Below are 20,944 nucleotides of genomic sequence, written 5' to 3' on the forward strand. Positions count from 1 at the left end.
GAAGAAAATGGTATAAGAATAAATGGCTGATTTAGGACTAGGGCAGAGACAAAGGGCACTGTCATGAATACTCTATTCAGCCAGCTACACAGAAGATGGGTATGTGAGTTATTATATAACCTGGGTTCAGTTCTTCCTTCCCTATCCTAAAAAGAATGAACAATTGCAGACCTCAGTCCCTGACTTTGTGAACATTGAAAAATGACAAGGTTTGCAGCAAGATGTTGGATGTTATTTACCAGACATGGGAAATGATTCCTGATGAAGGGCTTTTGCCTGAAACATCGATTTTCCTGCTTCTCAGATCCTGCCAGACCTGCTGTGCTTTTCCAGCACCACTCTGATCTAAACTCTGGTTTCCAGCATCTGCAGTCCTCACTTTTGCCCGGATGGAATCTATCCCAGGTTACTGCGGGAAGCGAGATCGGAAATAGCTGGAGCCTTAACAGTTATCTTTGCAGCATCATTAAACACGGGTGAGGTCCCGGAGGACTGGTGAATTACTAATGCTGTCCCTTGTTCAAGAAGGGTAGCAGGAGTAATTCAGATAATTATAGACCAATGAGCCTGACATCCGTGGTAGGGAAACTACTGGAGAAGATACTGAGGAATAGAATTTAATCCCATTTGGAAGAAAATGGGCTTATCAGTGCTAGGCAACATGGTTTTGTGCAGGGAAGGTCATGTCTTATCAACAGAGTGGAATCACAGTTGGTGTGTTGCCTCCGAGGTGCCAGGGTTTGTGATGTCTTGGATCACGTTTTTGGATTCTTTGAGGAGGGAGGGGGAGCAGCCCCAAGTCATGGTCCACATAGGCACCAATGACAGGTAGGAGAAGGGGTTGGGATTTAAGGGAGAAATTCAGGGAGTTACAGTTGAAACTTAGAGCGAGAACAAACAGAGTTGTTATCTCTGGTTTGTTAACCGTGCCGCATGCTGGCGAGGCAAGAAATAGGAAGAGAGAGGAGTTGAACACATGGCTCCAGGGATGGTGCAGGGTGGAGGGACTCAGATACTTGGATAATTGAGGCTCGTTCTGGGGTAAGTGGGACTTCTACAAATGGGATTGTTTACACCTGAACCAAAGGGTACCAATATCCTGGGAGGGAAATTTGCTCATGCTGTTTGAGAGAGTTTAAACTAATTCAGCTGGGAACCTGAATTGTATCTGCACTCTACATGAGGTTGAGAATAGTGAGGTCATCAATAAGATTTCAAGGTTGAAAGAATGTACCTGCGAGCAGGAAGGTGGTTTGAAGTGCATCATCTTCAACACCAGGAACATCCGGAATACGGTGGGTAAACGTGCAGCATGTGTTGGTACCTGGGACTTCAATGTTATGGCCATTTCGGAGACATAGATAGAGCAAGGACAGGAATGTTGTTGCAGGTTTCAGGGTTTAGACGTTTCAGTAAGAACAAGGAAAATGATGAAAGATGAGGAGATGTGGCGTTGTTAGTGAAGGACAGTATTACAATGGCAGGAAGTGACGGAACAGCACTGGCCACCCTCCAGTCTTATGGCACCTCACTGTCACTGTCCATGACACACATTATCGCGGTTAGGGGTCCCTAGCTTGCCAGAATACCCTGGGATTCACCTGATGAGCTCCTGAGGATTAAGGTACCTCTATTCGTTTGAAGACTTCCAGTGCCTTTTCTTCTCTGATGTGGATTCTTTCCAAATCATCACTATTTATTTCCCATGTTCCCAACTGTTCATGTCTGTCTCCACAGTAAATTCTGACAGGAAATTTTTGTCAACATCCTACCCATCTCCTCTGGTTCCACACCTAGACGGCATTGTTGATCTTTACAGGCTTCTATAATCTCCTTATTTATTCTTTAGCCCTAATGGAACCCTGTCAAAAAGTCTCTGAAACTTCAAATAAACCATATTTCCCCACCACCATTCCCCTCCCTCATTCTTAACTATTCTACTAATTATTCTGCCTATAGCCATACCAACAAATAAGATCAAATAGGCTCATAAAAAGAAATATCTTTTATAAAACATGTCTCCCATTGTTTCTGACAGTCCTGTTATTCTTTATTGTCATATCCTTTCTAATACATTCCAGCACATTTCAAATTTACTGTCAGGCTAACACCATTTGGGTTCAGAGTGTTTGCTCAAAGGATTTTGGGAGTCCCTTGTGAATCAATCTGAAAAAGGTTGCTTTCAGGTTCCACGGGTAGTGGAGAAGGCAAATCAAATGCTGACATTTATTTCTATGGGAATGGAGAATTAAAAACAGGGAGGTGTTGCTGAAACTATACAAGGTACGAGTCACACCGCACTCAGAATATTCTGAACAGAATAATTGCATTGAAGGCAGGCGAGAGAATGTTCACTAGACTGATCTTGACAATCGAGGGCTTTGCTCATGAGAAGATCATGTAAGGATTGAGTTTGAACTCATTGGAGTTGAGAGGAATGTGTGAAACATTTCATGAAACATTCAAGATTCCAAAGGGTTTTGACAGGGTAGATGCCTGGAAGTTAGAAAATATATTAGTGCTCACCATGGCTTTTTTGACAATGATGTTATTCCAGTCGAATACCATCTGCCTGCAAATGGTCCATATTACTCTACTCGCTATATGTTCATATTTCTATCTAATTGCCACTTGAAAACTTTGCTAACATTTCTGCTTCTACAATCTCCCAAGGCACTTTCTATTCTTTACGTTAAAAAATCTTGCCTCAGGCATCTCATTTAAACATTTCTGTCTCACCTTAATCCTATGCACCATTGTATTTGATACTTGCACATTCAAAAAGAAATTTTAACTATTCACATTGTCCTTGCCTCTCCTAAATTTAAATTCCTGTACCTGGTCACCCCTTAGTCACTTACACTCTGACAAAACAATCTCACCAGAAAGCTAACAGACTCTCAAAACATCGAAAACAGTTAATCTGCTTTTGCACCCTTTCCAAATTCTCCATATCCTTCCTATTGTGTGGTAATGAGAACTCCCCGCAGTACACCAATTGTGTCCAAACCAGTCTCAAACAGTTAGAGCATGATGTTCAACCCTCGATACTCAAATCTGCAAGTAATGGGAACAGGCTTTCGATGTGCTTTCTTTCCCACCTTATCCACTTGTTTTACCAATTTCAGGCAGCGGTGAACATGCACCAAGATCTCTGAATATATCATTGCCCCACAGTCTCCTAACCATCTCACACTTGTCCACATGAAACTAAATTTGCTATTTCTACACCTACCTTTCAAGCTGATGTGTATCCTGCTATAAACTTTGATAGCTTTCCTTAGTGTCTACAACTCCACCAATCATCTTGTCATCTATAATAATTATCTTTGACATTCCCTTTGGTTTCTCTAGTGGGAGAAGCTGCAACCAGGTGGCATAAAATTCAACTAAGGGCTCACTCGTTCACCTTACATGGTGGCTCAGCGGTTAGCACTGCTGCCTCACAGCGCTAGGGACCCGGGTTTGATTCCAGCCTCGGTTGCCTGTCTGGAGTGTGCACATTCTCCCCGTGTCTGCGTGGGCTTCCTCGAGGTGCTCTGGTTTCCTCCCATAATCCAAAAATGTGCAGATCAGGTAACTTGGCCATGCTAAGTTGCCCACAGTGTTAGGTGCATCAGTTAGAGTTAAATGTAAGGGAATGGGTCTGGATTGGGTACTCTTCAGAGGGACTTGTTGGGCCAAATAGCCTGTTGCCACACTGTAGGGAATCTAATCTAAAGACAGTGATGAGGAGGAATGTGTTCACTCAGAGGATCGTGAATCTGTGGAATTCCTTACTGCAGAGGGCTGTTAAGGCTGGGTCTTTCAGTATGTTTACTGTAGAAATGGCCACATTTTACTTAAGCAGGGAAACAAGGGTTACATGGAAAACACAGGAAAGTAGAGTTTGGGATCATCAGATCTGCCATGATCTCATTCAATTGCAGGAATACCTGATGGACCAAATGGCTTAATTCCACTTCTGTGTCGCATGATCTTCACTTAATCAGTATCAACCTCAATAAAAGATTGTATAATATTATGGTTCTGTGCTCATAGAACTTGTTTATAATGAGATTATTAGACATTTATCCTTCCACAGCATTTGATCCAGAATAGCCCATTCTATGTTGTGATAGAAAACCATCGCAGATACAATCAAGGACTCCATCCATTGCAGTTATCCAGTCGGGAATGAGACTCCTATCACACGTAGTTACTTTTGTGCCCTTGCTACAAGTACATCTAATTTCCTGACTGAAACCATATTTGCATGACCATCACTGGCTGGTGCCTGCAAAAGAATTTCTACTAACAGTTGCTGCCTTTTGTTGTTTCTCAGCTTCAGCCAGAAAGAATCTGCATTTTGATCTTTCAATCCACATGGCTGTCTTACTAATCCACTGACTGCATCTGTTCTTCACAACACAACTTGACCTCACTTGGTTTTTTGCCTATTTTGACTAAATCCCAACAACCCTTTGATATTCACTTCCCATGCCATGGTCATTCTGCAGCCGTACCTTCATATTGACAGTTCAATTATATCAGATCATTTCAGATAATGCTGTCATTCCACCTTCCTTGACACAAATGCAAGGAGTGATTCAGTGATTATGGGGGTAAAGGGACAAATCGATGTGTTACAGAGACAGCAAATCGTATAGGGATTCTAAGATGTTACAGAGTTAAGTACAGATTGAGAATATTAGTGGGTGAAAGGACTTTAGGGATTAGAGGAAGTAACAGAAATAGTGGTGGCTGGAGTAGATTCCAGAGATAGAGCTGGGTGTTGGGAGAGAGTGGCAGACAGCCCGAAAGGCAAAGATAAGAGCATTTTAGAGAGAAGACAATTGTATAACCAAGAACAACAAACAGAGATATGGAAGGTTGTGGAGACTGAAGAAGTTTACAGGTATCAGAACAGAGAACAAAGAACAAAGAAAATTACAGCACAGGGACAGGCCCTTCAGCCCTCCAAGCCTGCACCAATCCAGATCCTCTATCTAAACCTTTTCCCTATTTCCTAAGGATCTGTATCCCTCTGCTCCCTTCCCACTCATGTGTGTGTCTACATACATCTTAAATGACGCTATGGTACCTGCCTCTACCACCTCCCCAGCCAATGCATTCTGGACACCCACCACCCTCTGTGTAAAGAACTTTCCAGGCATATTTCCCTGAAACATTTCCCCTCTCACCTTGAACTTGAGACCCCGAGCAATTAATCCCTCACTCTGGGGGAAAAAGCTTTTTGCTATCCACCCTGTCTATATCTCTCATGATTTTGTAGACATCAATTAAATCCAACTTCAACCTTCGTTTTTCTCATGAAAATACTCCTATTCTATTCAACTTCACTTCATAGCAAGTGCTCACTATACCAGACAACATCCTGGTGAAACTCCTCTGCACCGTCTTCAATACATCCACATCCTCTGGTGATGCGGCAACCAGAACTGTACGCAGTACTCCAAAGTCCTGTACAACTCTGACATGACCTGCCAGTTCTTATACTCAATACCCTGTCCGATGTAGGAAAGCGTGCCGTATGCCTTCTTGACCACTCTATTGAACTCCGTTGCCATCTTCAGGGAAGAATTAACCTCAACACCCAGTTCTCTCTCTACATCAATTTTCTACAGGGCTTTCCCTTTACTGTATAGTTCGCTCTTGATTTGGAACTTACAAAATGTACCATCTCGAATTTGCCCAGATTGAACTCCATCTGCCATTTCTCCGTCCAACTCTTCAATCTATCTATATTCTGCTGTATTCTCTGACAGTCCCCTTCACTATCTGCTACTCCAACAATCTTAGCGTCACCTGCAAATGTGCTAATCAGACCACCTTTCTCTTCCTCCCGATCACTTATGTATATCATAAGCAATAGTGGTCTCAACACAGATCCCTATGAAACATCACTGGTCACAGTTCTCCATTTTGAGAAACTGCCTTCCACTCCTACTCTCTGTCTCCTGCAGACCAGCCATGTCTCTATCCAACCGGCTCGCAAACCCTGGACCACACAAAACTACATTTTCTCCATCAGCCCACCATGAGGAACCATATCAAACACCTTACTGAAGTCCATGTATGTGGCACTTACAACACTCCTCTCATCAGTCACGTTTGTCATTTCCTCAAAGATTTCTGTTAGGTTGTAAAACATGACTTTTCCTGCACAAAACCATGTTGCCTATCACTGATAAACCCTTCTAAATGTCAATGGAACCTATCCCTCAGTATCTTCTCCAGCAGTTCCCCTACCACTGACATCAGGCTCACCGATCTATAATTACCTTGATTATCCCTTGCTGCCCTTCTTAAACAAGAGGAAACATTAGCAATTCTACAGTCCTCCAAGACTTCACCCGTGATCAAGCTTGCTGCAAAGTTATCTGTTAATGACCAGCTTTTTCCACTTTTGTTTCCCTCAGAAACCTGGGATAGATCCCATCTGGATCTGGGGACTTGTCTACTCAACATTTTCTCCCTCTTTATGCTGTCTTGACTGAGAGTAGTCAAACGTCTGTCCTGAAACTCACCATCCATCATGTCCCTCTTCTCGGTGAACACTGATGCAAAGTACTTGCTAAGACTCTCACCCATTTTCTCTGACTCCATGCATAACTTTCCTCCTTTATCCTGAATGGGCCAAAACTTTCTCTCATTACCCTCTTGCTCCTTATGTGTGAATAAAAGGCTTTGGGATTTTCCTTAACCCCGTTTGTTAAAGATAATTCATAAGTCCTTTTTGTCCTTGTAATTTCTCATTTCAGATCGGTCCTACTTTCCTGACATTCTTCCCAAGCTTTACCAGTTTTCATCATCTTGACCTTATGTATGCTTCGTTTTTCCTCCTAGCTAGTATCACAATTTCACCTGTCATCCATGGTTCTCTTAACTTGTAAGCTCTGTCCACATTTTCAAAGGAACATGTCTGTCCTACACTATAATCAACCTCTCTTTAATAGCCTACCACGCATCAAATGTGGATTAGCCTTCAAAAAGGCAATCCACATTCCCGACCTCCTGCTAAATTTTGCTATAGTTTACCTTCCCCCAATTTCGCACTCTTCTTTTATGACCACTCTCATCTTTGTTCATAAGTATTCTAAAACTTACGGAATTGTGATAACTATTTCCAAAGTACTCCCCCACTGAATGTTCAACCACCTGGCCAGGCTCATTCCCCCAAACCAGGTCCTTTCTGGCCCCTTCCCAAGTTGGACTATTTACTTACTGCTCTATAAAAAACCTTCTGCATGCTCCCTACAAATTCTGCTCCATCTCTACCTTTAACAATAAGTGAATCCTAGTCATTTTTGGGAAAATTAAAATCTCCTATCACCACCACCCTGCTGCTCCTACATCTTTCCATAATCTGGTTACATATTGTCCCTCTGTCTCATGCTCGTGGTTGGGAGGCCTGTAGTACAGCCCCAACATTGTTACCACACCCTTCCTATTTTTGAGCTCTGCCCATATTGCCTCACTGATCGGGTTCTCCATAGTGTTCTCCTTCAGCACAGCTGTGATATCCTCTCTGACCGGAAATGCGACTCCTTCACCCCTTTCACCTCCCTCTCTATCCCGCCTGAAGCATTGATATCCTGGGATACTTAGTTACCAATCATGCCCTTCCCTCAACCAGTAAGAGCAATAACATCCCAGATACTAATCCAAGCCCAAAGTTCTTCTGCCTGACCAATACATGAATGCGTCTCAGGCCAGCAGTCTCCTTACGTCATCATCTGCTCTCTGTCTTCTCTTCCCCTTAGTCACGCTGACTTCATTATCCAGCTCCTCACAGGCTTTAGTTGTTACCTCCTTACTGTCCACTAACCCCCTCAATTGGTTACTATTTCCCACCACATTAGTTTAAACCTTCCCGAACAAATATGTTCTCAAACTTATTTACATAGGAAGGCTGTGAATCTAGCAGCTTTTCCCAGTCAGACTCAGTTACAAACATAGGGAGTATCGCACAAACTGGAGGAGGTTCCAAAGGTGGAGATGGTTGTGAGGGAGGGTGAAGTTTACATCGATGAGGGTGAAAGAGCTGGAGAAGGATATGGAGATAAGTAGAGGGATGGAAAAACTGGATGAGCGAACATTGAAAATCAGCCTGACAGGAAGTGGAGCGTCACATGGATTTGAGTAGGTGCTACAGATCAGGAATTCTGCAGGGACTTGAAGGAATTACCCAACTCAGGAAGATTGTAAAAGCTCCACAGGTTGGGAGTGTCATCAGGACTGAAAGAGGTTACACAGAAAGGGAGGGCTTTAGGGGCTGCAGGATTTTCTGAACAAAGTGGAAGTGTTGGAGCAGTTTCCAAAATCAGGGCAGTTTTTAGACATCGAAGTAAGATACACTGAAAAATAATGTTTCTGGTGTTAATGTATGAAAGAATCAGAAACTTCATGGGTCTGGATAAACTAAGGGAGTTATGGACAGTTGTTTAGGCTGGAGAAGTTTACACAAGGGGGCGGCATGGTGGCTCAGTGGTTAGCACTCCTGCCTCACAGTACCAGGGTCCAAGGTTTGATTCCAGCCTCGGCCGACTGCCTGTGTGGAGTTTGCACATTCTCCCTGTGTCTGTGTGGGTTTCCTCCAGGTACTCCGGTTTCCTCCTACGGTCCAAAGATGTGCAGGTTAGGTAAATTGGTCATGCTAAATTGCCCATTGTGTTAGGTGCATTAGTCAGAGGGAGATGATTCTGGGTGGGTTACTCTTTGGAAGGTTGGTGTGGACTTGTTGGGCCAAAGGGTCTGTTTCCACACTGTAGGGAATCTAATCTAAAAAAACCTCCGAGAAAGACTTGTAGAAATTTGGACATTAGTGACAGCATGGGCTTCAGATACTGACACACATTGGAGGAACGCAAATAGGCCTGACAAATGGAGAGTGAAATAGGGACTGGAAAAGTTTGCAGTTCGGGACTGGAAGACATTACAGATGTAGGGAGGGTTATGGAGAGTGGTGGAGGTTATAGATAGGAAGGCTGCAGAGACTGCAGGGGTTCACATTGAGAGGGAGGTTTCTAAACAGGGGAAAGTAACAGATATAGAGAAAGTACAGTGCCTGAAGAGGTTTCAGCAATCAGGTGGTTTCATGGTGCAAGAAAATGTTACAAAGACAGGGATGGTTGTAGTGATCATAAGAATTTACAAAGAGACAGAGGTCTTTCAACACTGTAGGATGGTATGTAACAGAAATAGGAAGAGTTTAGCAATTGAAGGAAGTTACAAAGACTGGGAGGGTCGAAGGCATTGGAGCAGCTTTGACATATATGGAATGTTCTAGACTTTGAAGGAGGAGGTTACAGTGATAGAGAGCCCTGCCAGAGCTTGAGAAGGTTACACAGATAGGGAGGGTTGTGGGGACTGAAGAAGGTTAAGGAGATGGGGAGTTTAGAGAGAAACAGGGAAAGAGGAATAGATAATAATGAAGCCTGTGATCGTTCTTTTCTGCGTTTCTTGAACACATGAGCCTACCCCACCATTCAATATGATCATGACTGATCATCTAACTCAGTACAATGTTCCTGCCTTCACTTCATATTCTGATATTGTAGTGACTGGTGGCACTTAGTGATACAGAGGGCTGCAGTAACTGGAAGGGATTTAACCGAGATAGGGAGGATTGTGGAGGCTGTAACAGGTGACAGAGTTAGGAAGCATTTTACAGCGGAACAGAGGTATGTAGGAATGGGACGTGGTTACAGTTACAGGGAGGATTATGGGAGCTCATGTAGGTGATGGACATAAATTGTGTCATCATGTCTGAAGGAGGTTAAAGGTGTAAAGGTTTGTATTGATTGAAGGAGATTACATGCAAAGGGAGGGGAGTTTGCAGTGATTGAGTATGATTTAGAGACAGGATGAGTTGAAAGTCATCTTTGGACTGCAGAGACTAAATTATGTGATAAGGAGAGTAACTCTGGATGGTGTCCAGAGACAATGAAGATTCTAAAAGCTGGTGGAGGTTATAAAGGTAGAGAGTTTATTTTTGTAGAGATAGGGGAAGGTGTCATAGATAGTGAGGTTCATAAGAGCATGACATGGTTACATACGTAGGAAGGTTTTTTTTCCAGCCTGGAAGGGATTACACTGACAGAGCTGGCTCAAGGGACTAATAATTCTTTTTCACAGATAAGGAGGGCTATAGGGTCTGAAGAAAATTACACAGATAGGGACAGATATAGGATTAAAGGCAAATAGAGAAACATGGAGGGTTGTATTGGTAGGAGGAGTCAACTGGGATATGCAGGACTGTAGGGGTTTACAGAGATAGGGAAGGTACTGTCTACTGGGGAAGGTTACACTGATTCGGATTGGAGAAGATGACAGGGATAGAGAGTTTTCTGTGGACCAGAGGAAATTACAAACAAGATGACGATAATGAAGCCTGGGATCTTTCTCTTCTGTGTTCTTTGTCCAGTATTGTAACATGTCGTGTCCTCAGTCATTGAATATAGAAACCCTCGACCTCATCCCTCTCCTGTTTATTGTGAGTGATCTCACCGTGCTGCAGGACTGAGTAAAGGATCCAGACCTCTCTCTCCATCTGACATACAGGAGGCTGGAAGAACACAGTAAACCAGGCAGCCTGGCTTGTTGTGTTCTCCCAGCCTCCTGTTTGGCTGCTTTGGATTCCAGCATGTGCAGATTCTTTTGTCTCTCTCCATCCCTCTGGCTGACAAACCACCTTCACAGAGGCAATAGACGAGGCAAGAGTTGGGAATTCTGTTGAGTCAGGAAGTCCTTGACAGCAATAATGAGGGCTCTGGAGGCTACACATGATTAAAGAGATAGAACAAAGACCAAAGAAAATTAGAGCACAGGAACAGGCCCTTCAGCCCCCCCCAAGCCTGTGCCAATCCAGATCCTCGATCTACAACTTGCACGTATTTTCTCCGGCTCTGTATCCCTTTATTTCCTGCCCATTTATATGTCTGTCGACTACATTTTAATGATGCTATCGTGCCCACCTCTACCAACTCTGCTGGCAACGCATTCCAGGTACCCACCACCCTCTGCGCAATGAGCTTTCCACACACATCTTCCTATAAACATTTCCCCTCTGACTTTGAACTCGTGACCCCTCGTAATTGAGTCCCCCACTCTGAGAAAAAAGCTTCTTGCTATCCACCCTGTCTATGCCTCTCTATCAGGTCCCTGCTCAACCTCGGTCTTTCTTGTGAAAATAATCCTCTTCTACTCAACCTCTCCTCATAACTAGCACCCTCCAAACCAGACAACATCTTACTGAAACTTGTCTACAACCTCTCCAAATCATTCATGTGGTGACCAGAAATGTACACAGTATTCCAAATGTGGTCAAAACAAAGTCTTATACAACTGTACACCCCATCCAATGAAGGAAAGTATGCCGTATGCCTTCTTGACCACTCTTTTGACCTGCATTGCCACCTTCAGGAAACAATGCACCTGAACACCCAGATCTCTCTCTACATCAGTTTTCCTCAGGACTTTTCCATTTACTGTATAGTTTGCTCTTGAATTGTATCTTTCAAAATGCATCACATCACATTTATCAGAATCGAATTCCATCTGCCATTTCTCCACCCAACTCTCCAATCTATCTTTATTCTGCTGTAATCTCTGACAGTCCCCTTCTGTATTTGTTGACTCCACCAATCTTAGTGTCACCTGCAAACCTGTTAATCACACCATCGATATCTTCCTCCAGATCATTCAGTACAGATCCTTGTGAAACACCACCAGTCACAATTCTCCATTTTGAGAAACTCCCTTCCACTATTACTTTCTGTCTCCTGTTGCCCAGCCAGTTCTCCATCCATCGACCTGGGAACCCATGCGACTTCAACTTCTTCATCAGCCTACATTATCAAATTATCAAATGCCTTAAAAAGGGATGGATTCAGGTATTGGAGAAGGCTACAGAGACAGGAATGGTTTTCGCGATTGAATGAAGCTAGTAATACTGTAGACACTGGGTGAGGTGAGTAACAGTTGTTCAGACTGAAGGAGGTTCCAGATAGAAACAGCTGTAGGGACTGAAGTTGGACACAGCAATCAAAAGGGTATCACTATTTCATGGATGGTTTTCATGGCTTTTGGAGATTACAGTGTTAAGAAGGTTAATAGTGACAGGCGGAGGTAGAGTTAAGGAGGATTGCAGTGATGGGAGAAGTTCACAGAGGCAGTGGAGATTGCAGAGACTGGATGAGATTGCAGACATGGGGAGTAATTGGTGGCTTCAGAACACTATAAAAAAGGGAGGGTTGAAGGATTAAAGCAGGTTTCACAGGCAGGAACGGCTATAGGGACAGGAGGAGCATATACAGACGGAGTTCAGTAGGGTTGATCGAGGGTCACAGAGGTCATGAGGCACTGTCTGACAGGAAGCAGGACTGTTATAGAGACTGGAGAGAGTTACAGTGATTTCATGTGCTGTAAGGGGCTAGAATAAGGTGCACAGATGGGGAGGTTGGTAGAGGCTGCAGAATGTTATACTGACAGGGTGGACTATAGGTCTGGGACAAGATGACAGAAATAGGTATTATTGCAATGACTGGAGGAGGAGATGGCAGAGATTAGAAATGTTATGGAGATTGGAGTAATTTACAGAGATAGGAAGGGTAATCAGCATTGGAATAGGTTTCAAATGTACTGAGGGTTTGTTGGGAGAAGAGGGAGCTCACAGAGATAGGAAGGTTTTGTATGCATTTGTGGGACTTGGGCATAACTGGCTGGTCAGCATTGATAGCCCATCCCTACTTGCCCTTGAGAAGGTGGGGGTGAGATGCCATCTTGAATTGCTGCAGTCCCCTTGCTGTGGGTTGACCCACAATGCCAGCAGGGAGGTAATTCCGGAATTTTGATCCAACTCAGCAAGTACAATGCACCCCACAAACTTGTGTGTGTCTGTGTGTGTGTCTGTGTGTGTGTCTGTGTGTGTGTCTGTGTGTGTGTGTGTCTGTGTGTGTGTCTGTGTGTGTGTCTGTGTGTAGTGGGGGAGGGGGGAAATGGTTATGAGTGTCCCTGAGAGAGTGTGTGCATGTGTATAAGTCTGAGTGTAAAGGAGTATAAGTCTGTGAGAGGATGCGTGCGTGTATGTGTGAGCATATGAGAGAGAGCTTGTGTATGACAGAAGGTCTGTGTGAGTATATGGGTCTGTAGGTGTGTCCCAAAGTCCGCCTTGAAGGACCGTCACCCGAAGGTCCGTGGTCGAATGTCCCAGCCTGCTGAAGTGTTCTCTGACTGGGAGGGAGCTCTCCTGTCTGTTGATTGTTGTGCGGTGTCCATTCATCCATTGCCATAGCCCCTGCTTGGTCTCACCAATGTACCATGCCTCAGAGCATCCTTACCTGCAGGGTACGAGATAGAAAACATTGGCTGAGTCGCCTGAGGTACCTGCCGCATACACGGTGGGAGGTGTCCTCACACGTAATGGTGGTGTCCATGTTGACACTCTGACACGTCTTGCAGCATCGACCATGACAATGTTGTGTGGGGTTGTCCTGAAAGCCAGGCAATTTGCTGCTAAAAATGATCTGTTTGAGGTTTGGTGGTTGTTTAAATGTGGAAAGTGGATGTATAGGGAAGATCTTGACATGGTGCTCATCCCCATTGGTAATGTGTTGCAGGCTGCGAAGAATATGGTGTAGTTCTTTGGCTCCTGGGAAGTACTGGACAATGAAGGGGACCCTGTCAAGTGCAGCTCATATCCTCCTGAGGAGGTCATTACGGTCTCTCGCTGTGGCATATCACAACTGGTGGTTGATGAGTTGAGCATCATAGCGCATTCTTATGAGGGCGTCCTTGAGTACTTTCAGGTGCCCATCACGTTTTTCCTCATCTGAACAGGTCCTGGCATGTATTAGTTTTGCAGCCACAAGGTCATGCTGTTAAGCACCTAGAGTATTGAGTACAGTTCTGATCACTGCATTATAACAAGGATGTGGAAGCTCTGGAAAGGGTTCAGAGGAAATTTACTAGGATATTGCCTGGTATGGAAAGGCTGAGGGAACTGAGGCTGTTTTCATTGGAGAGAAGAAAATTGAGAGATTTTTAAGATTAGATTCCCTACAGTGTGGAAACAGGCCCTTCAGGCCAGCCAGTCCATACTGACCCTCCGAAGAGTAACCCACCCAAACCCATTTCCCTGTGACTAATGCACCTAACACTATGGGCAATTTAGCGTGGTCAATCCACCTGGTCTGCACATCTTTGGACTGTGGGAGGAAACCAGAGCAAACCCACACAGACATGGGGAGAATGTACCAACTCAGTTGCCCGAGGCTGGAATCAAACCTGGGACCCTGGTGCTGTCAGGCAGCAGTGCTAACCACTGAGCCACCATGCCGCCCTAAACGGCAACTTAATGGAGACCTATAAGATAATCAGAGGGTCATATTGGGTGGACAGTGAGAGTCTTTTTCCTCAGATGGTGAAGGTTAACACAAGGGGACATAGCTTTAAATTGAGGGGTGGTAGTTTTAGGACAGATATCAGAGGTAGTTTTTTTACTCAGAATAGTAGGGGCATGGAACATCCTGCCTGCTACAGTAGTAGACTCACCAATGTTAAGGGCACTTCACTGGGCATTAGACATGCATATGAGTTATAGTGGCGTGGCATGGTATAGGTTAGATGGGCATCAGGTTAATTTCACAGGTCTGCACAACAGCGAGGGCCAAAGGGCCAATATTCGATGTTATTTTCTATATTCTAATTGTAATTCTACTGAAAGGCCACCCCTCATCCCCTCGATTAGATTCTAGCTTGTAACTCTGTGCTGTCCCTGTCCTCGGAATGTTTGATAGGGACAGCAGAGATGGAGCTTCAATTTCTATCTAATTCCGTGCTGGAACTGTCCTGAGATTGTTTGATCAGGACAGTGTTATGGGAGATATTATTCCACATCTCACATTGTGTCAGAGTCTCCTGAGTGGTTGATGTGAACAGGGTGCAGGTGAGTCCTCTGACTGCTTGATGGGTGACAGTGCAGATAGAGACTTAAACTGTACCCCAACCTTATTGTGGAGAAAATGAAGATGCTGGAGATCAGAGTCGAGAGTATTGTGTTGGTAAAGCACAGCAGCTCAGGCAGCATCTGAGGAGCAGGAGAATCGACGGTTTGGGCATAAGGCCTTCATCAGGAACCAGGAGAATCAATGCTTCATGCATAAGAATTTCGGGCGTTATGATCGAAACATTGACTCTCCTGCTTCTCAGATGCTGCTTGACCTGCTGTGCTTTTCCAGCACCTCACTCTTGACCCAAACCTTATGGTCCCTGTCCTGGGCATATTTGATGGCGATAATGTATAGGAAGCTTTACTTGATATTGAACGCTATGCTGGATCTGTCCTGGGAGGGTTTGATGGAGGACAGTGTTGACAATTTAAAAGTGGGAAAGCAATTTTACTTTCAGGTTAAAAAAGAAGAGGTTGAACATGGTACAGGAATATAAAATTAGGAGAGGCAATGACAATGTGAATAGTTTAAATTTCTTTTTGAATGTGCAAGTATCAAATACAATGGTGCATAGGATTAAGGTGAGACAGAAATGTTTAAATGAGATGCCTGAGGCAAGTTTTTTTTTACGTAAGGAATAGAAAGTGCCCTGGGAGATTGTAGAAGCAGAAATGTTAGCAAAGTTTTCAAGTGGCATTTAGACAGAAAAATGAACATATAGCGAGTAGAGTAATATGGACCATTTGCAGGCAGATGGTATTCGACTGGAAATAACATCATGGTCAAAAAAGCCATGGTGAGCACTAATCTATTTTCTAACTTCCAGACAACTACCCTGTCAAAACCCTTTGGAATCTTGAATGTTTCATGAAATGTTTCACACATTCCTCTCAACTCCAATGAGTTCAAACTCAATCCATTCATGATCTTCTCATGAGCAAAGCCCTCGATTATCAAGATCAGTCTAGTGAACATTCTCTCGCCTGCCTTCAATGCAATTATTCTGTTCAGAATGTTCTGGGTGTGGTCTGACTCGTACCTTGTATAGTTTCAGCAACACCTCCCGGTTTTTATTCTCCATTCCCTTTGAAATTTGATTTGCCTTCTCCACTACCCGTGGAACCTAAAAGCAACCTTTTTCAGATTGATACACAAGGGACTCCCAAAATCCTTTGAGCAAATACTCTGAACCCAAATGGTGTTAGCCTGACAGTAAGTTTGAAATATGCTGGAATGTATTAGAAAGGATATGACAATAAAGAATAACAGGACTCTTAGGAACAATGGGAGACATGTTTTATAAAAGATATTTCTTTTTATGAGCCTGTTTGATTTTATTTGTTGGTATGGCTATAGGCAGAATAATTAGTAGAATAGTTAAGAATGAAGGAGGGGAATGGTGGTGGGGGAATATGGTTTATTTGAAGTTTTAGGAGCTTTTTGACAAAGTTCTGCAAGGGCTAAACAATAAATAAGGAAAGAATAGAGGCCTGTAAAAATCAACAATGCTGTCCAGGTGTGGAACCAGAGGAGATGGGTAGGATATTAACAAAAATTTCCCATCAGAATTTACTGTGGAGAAAGACATGAACAGTTGGGAACATGGGAAATACATAGTGATGCTTTGGAAAGAATCCACAACAGAGAAGAGATGGTGCTGGAACTCTTCAAATGAATAGATGTAGCTTAATCCTCAGGAGCTCATCAGTTGGATGCCAGGGTGTTCTGGCAAGCTAGGGACACCAGACCGAGATTATGTGTGTCATCAACAGTGACGGTGAGGTGCCATAAGACTGGAGGGTAGCTCATGCTGTTCCATCACTTCCTGCCATTGTAATACTGTCCTACACTAACAATGCCACATCTCCCCCTCTTTCACTATCTTCCTTGTTCTTACTGAAACATTTAAACCCAGAAATCTGCAACAACATTCCTGTCCTTGCTCTATCTATGTCTCCGAAATGGCCATAACATTGAAGTCCCAGGTACCAACACATGCTGCAAGTTTACCCACCGTATTCCAGATGTTCCTGGTGTTGAGGTAGATGCACTTCAAACCACCTTCCTGCTCGCAGGTACATTCTTTCGACCTTGAAATCTTATTGATGACCTCACTACTCCCAACCTCATGTAGAGTGGAGCTACAATTCAGGTTCCCAGCTGAATTAGTTTAAACTCTCTCAAACAGCATGAGCAAATTTCCCTCCCAGGATATTGGTACCCTTTGGTTCAGGTGTAAACAATCCCATTTGTAGAAGTCCCACTTACCCCAGAACGAGCCTCAATTATCCAAGTATCTGAGTCCCTCCACCCTGCACCATCCCTGGAGCCATGTGTTCAACTCCTCTCTCTTCCTATTCCTTGCCTCGCCAGCATGTGGCACGGTTTACAAACCAGAGATAACAACTCTGTTTGTTCTAGCTCTAAGTTTCAACCATAACTCCCTGAATTTCTCCCTTAAATCCCAATCCCTTCTCCTACCTGTCATTGGTGCCTCTGTGGACCATGACTTGGGGCTGCTCCCCCTCCCCCCTCAAAGAATCCAAAAACGTGATCCAAGACATCACAAACCCTGGCACCTAGGAGGCAACACACCAACTGTGATTCCACTCTGTTGATAAGACATGACCTTCCCTGCACGAAATGCATGTTGCCTATCACTGATAAGCCCATTTTCTGCCAAATGGGATTAAATTCTATTCCTCAGTATCTTCTCCAGCAGTTTCCCTACCACGGATGTCAGGCTCATTGGTCTATAATTATCTGAATTACTCCTGTTACCCTTCTTAAACAAGGGGCAGCATTAGTAATTATCCAGTCCTCCGGGACCTCACCTGTGTTTAAGGATGCTGCAAAGATAACTGTTAAGGCTCCAGCTATTTCCGATCTCGCTTCCTGCAGTAACCTGGGACAGATTCCATCCAGGCAAAAGTGAGGACTGCAGATGCTGGAAACCAGAGTTTAGATCAGAGTGGTGCTGGAAAAGTACAGCAGGTCTGGCAGCATCCAAGGAGCAGGAAAATCGATGTTTCAGGCAAAAGGCCTTCATCAGGATTCACCTGATTTCAGCCCCACTCTGATCTAGGTTCCATCCAGACCTGGGGACTTGTCCACCTCAATGCCTTTTAGAATACCCAACACTTTCTCCCTCCTTATGTTGATTTGACCTAGAGTACTCAAAGATCTATCCCTAAACTCCGTATCCATCATGTCCCTCTCTTCGATGAATACTGACACAAAGTACTCATTAAGAATGTCATCCATTTTCTCTGACACCACACATTTCTTTCCTACTTTGTCCTTGAGTGAGCCAGTCAATTATCTCGTCAGCCTCTAGTTCCTTATATATGAATAAAAGGCCTTGGGATTTTCCTTAACCCTTTTGGCTAAAAGGTATCTCATGACCCCTTTTAGCCCTCTTAATTCCTCATTTCAGATTGGTCCTACATTCCCAATATTCTTCCAAAACTTTGTCTGTCTTCAGTCACATGTTTATTTCCTATTTCTTCTTAGCTAGTCTCACAGTTTCAACTGTCATCCTTGGTTCCCTAATCTTGCCAATTTCATGCCTCAATTTCACAAGAGCATGTCGCTTTTGCAATCTAATCAACAACAACAATCTGCCATTCCAAGATGTCATAGTAGAGCCAACGCACAATGGGGAACTTCAAACGTGTATCGACAGGAAAACAACATGTACGGGCCAAATACTGAACAATGGAAGCAATCATCTTAAAACCCACAAACGAAACTGCATTCCGCCATTATTTCAATGAGCCATCACACACTACAGCACCGAGGAACTACGAAGAGCAGAAGAGAATTACCGATACATTGTATTCAAGAAGAATGTGTACCCAGTAAATACAGTCCACCGATTCCTCAGCAACAAACCCAAATAAGCAAACACAGCATGCCCAGAAACCCTAGCCACTTTACAACAAAAAGATCTCTGAAATAATATCCAGCCTACTCAGACCACTTGGCATCACGGTAGCCCACAAACCTAACAACGCACTTAAACAGGGGCGAATTAACTTAAATATCCCGTGACAAACAACAAGCAAAACAAATGTCGTTTACAAAATACCTTGCAAGGACTGAAGCAAACACTACATGAGACAAACAGGCAGAAAACTAGCTACCACAATACATGTACATCAACCTGCCACAAAATGATATGACCCACTATCATGAGTACATACAGACAAAGAAGGACACCACCTTGACAATACATCCATCCCAGGACAGGTAAAGCTGAGATACACACAAGAATTCCTTGAAGCAAGGCATTCCAACCAGAACTCTATCAATAAACACATTGATTTGGACTCCATCTCCCATCCTCTGAGAAAAAGAACTGGAAATGACATCACCCACCCAAAGAAACCTAAACACATAAATAGAAAGTGGAACGGGCCACCAGTGCTTCACCGGAGACTCACTGTTAATGTTACCGAGTGTGGTGATGAAACGTCTGACAACAAACCTTCCAGATAAGTGAGCAGACTTACATCCGAAATCTCTACCTGGGCTACAAATCTGCTCAAAAATTGATTTTCATTTATCCTTCCACTACTACTCTCTGTCACCTGTTGCCCAGCCAGTTCTCTATCCATCTCGCTCGTACACCCTGGACCCCATACGACTTCACTCTCTCCATCAGCCTAACATGGGGAATCTTATCAAACGCTTTATACTGTTTTTTTAAAATAAATATTTGTGTCTTGAAATCTCTTATGTTCTTTCAATTGATATTATGGGAGGTATCGAGTTATTATAGTAAGGGAATAATTGGTTTTCTTTGCACAGCTTCAGGGAGGAACTTCAAAATTTGTCACCCTTGGCAATAGTTTGAAGGAAACCAAATCGTGTACTGACTCACAAAACGCAAAAGGTGAAAAGAAAGCAGGTAAGTCATCCTTTATGTTCCTTATCAGAAATGAAACATTCTGAAATTGTAATACATAAACTTTAAACTATACAACTAAGTCTGATTCATCTTTGCACAAGCTGACACTTTGCCTCAATATGCTGTGAAACAGTTCTCCTTACAATTATAATGAAGGAATCAGCATTTGCATGTTTGAAGCTATAATCATTTGCTGTTTGCACGTACACATGTGTTGCTTTCTGAATAGAATATTTCTATGTGTAAGATGAGTGAACTTTTGGGCTGGCTTCGTATGCATAAACATTTCCTATGTGGGAGGAAAAAGTGAGGTCTGCAGATGCTGGAGATTAGAAACGTGAGTGTGGAACTGGAAAAACACAGAAGATTATGCAGCATCCAAGGAGCAGAAGAATCGATACTTCAGGCAAAAGTCCTTCATCAGGAATCATTTCCCATGCCTGGTAAATACATCCAACATCTTGCTTAAAACATTGTCATTTTTCAATCTTCACATAGTCAGGGATTGAGGTCCACCATTGTTCATTCTTTTGAGGATAGGGAAGGAAGAACTGAACCCAGGTTATATAATAACTCAGATAGCCATCATCTGTGCAGCTGGCTGAATAGAGTATTCACGACAATGCCCTTTGTCTCTGCCCTAGTCCTAAATCAGCCATCTATTCTTATCCCATTTTCTACCACATAGCCCACAGCCATCCAGGTATTTTTAATCAACATATTCTGACACATGACGTCATTTGTCTGGCACAGGTGGAACTCAAACCACCTCGCTCAGCACATGACCCTTTTAAAGAATTTACATTTCTTGGTGTTTTAATCTATCTATTCAGACAGACTTATGTCTACCTTCTGAAGCAGGAAGAATCTGAACTGGATCCCATGCCCCCAAAGATAGGAATGATATCTACACAATGCCACAAAAGCACCACCCTAAACCACATCCCCACCCAGGAGCTTTGGGTGCTAAGGCAGTTCAAGAGTCCATTAAAATAGTTCTTCAATATCTCGAGGGTTCCTGTCTCTGCCAATCTTTTATGCAGTGAGTTGTAGATACCCACCACCTCCTGGATGAAGT

This window comes from Chiloscyllium punctatum, chromosome 24 (assembly GCF_047496795.1).
Source record: "Chiloscyllium punctatum isolate Juve2018m chromosome 24, sChiPun1.3, whole genome shotgun sequence".
NCBI lineage: Eukaryota > Metazoa > Chordata > Chondrichthyes > Orectolobiformes > Hemiscylliidae > Chiloscyllium > Chiloscyllium punctatum.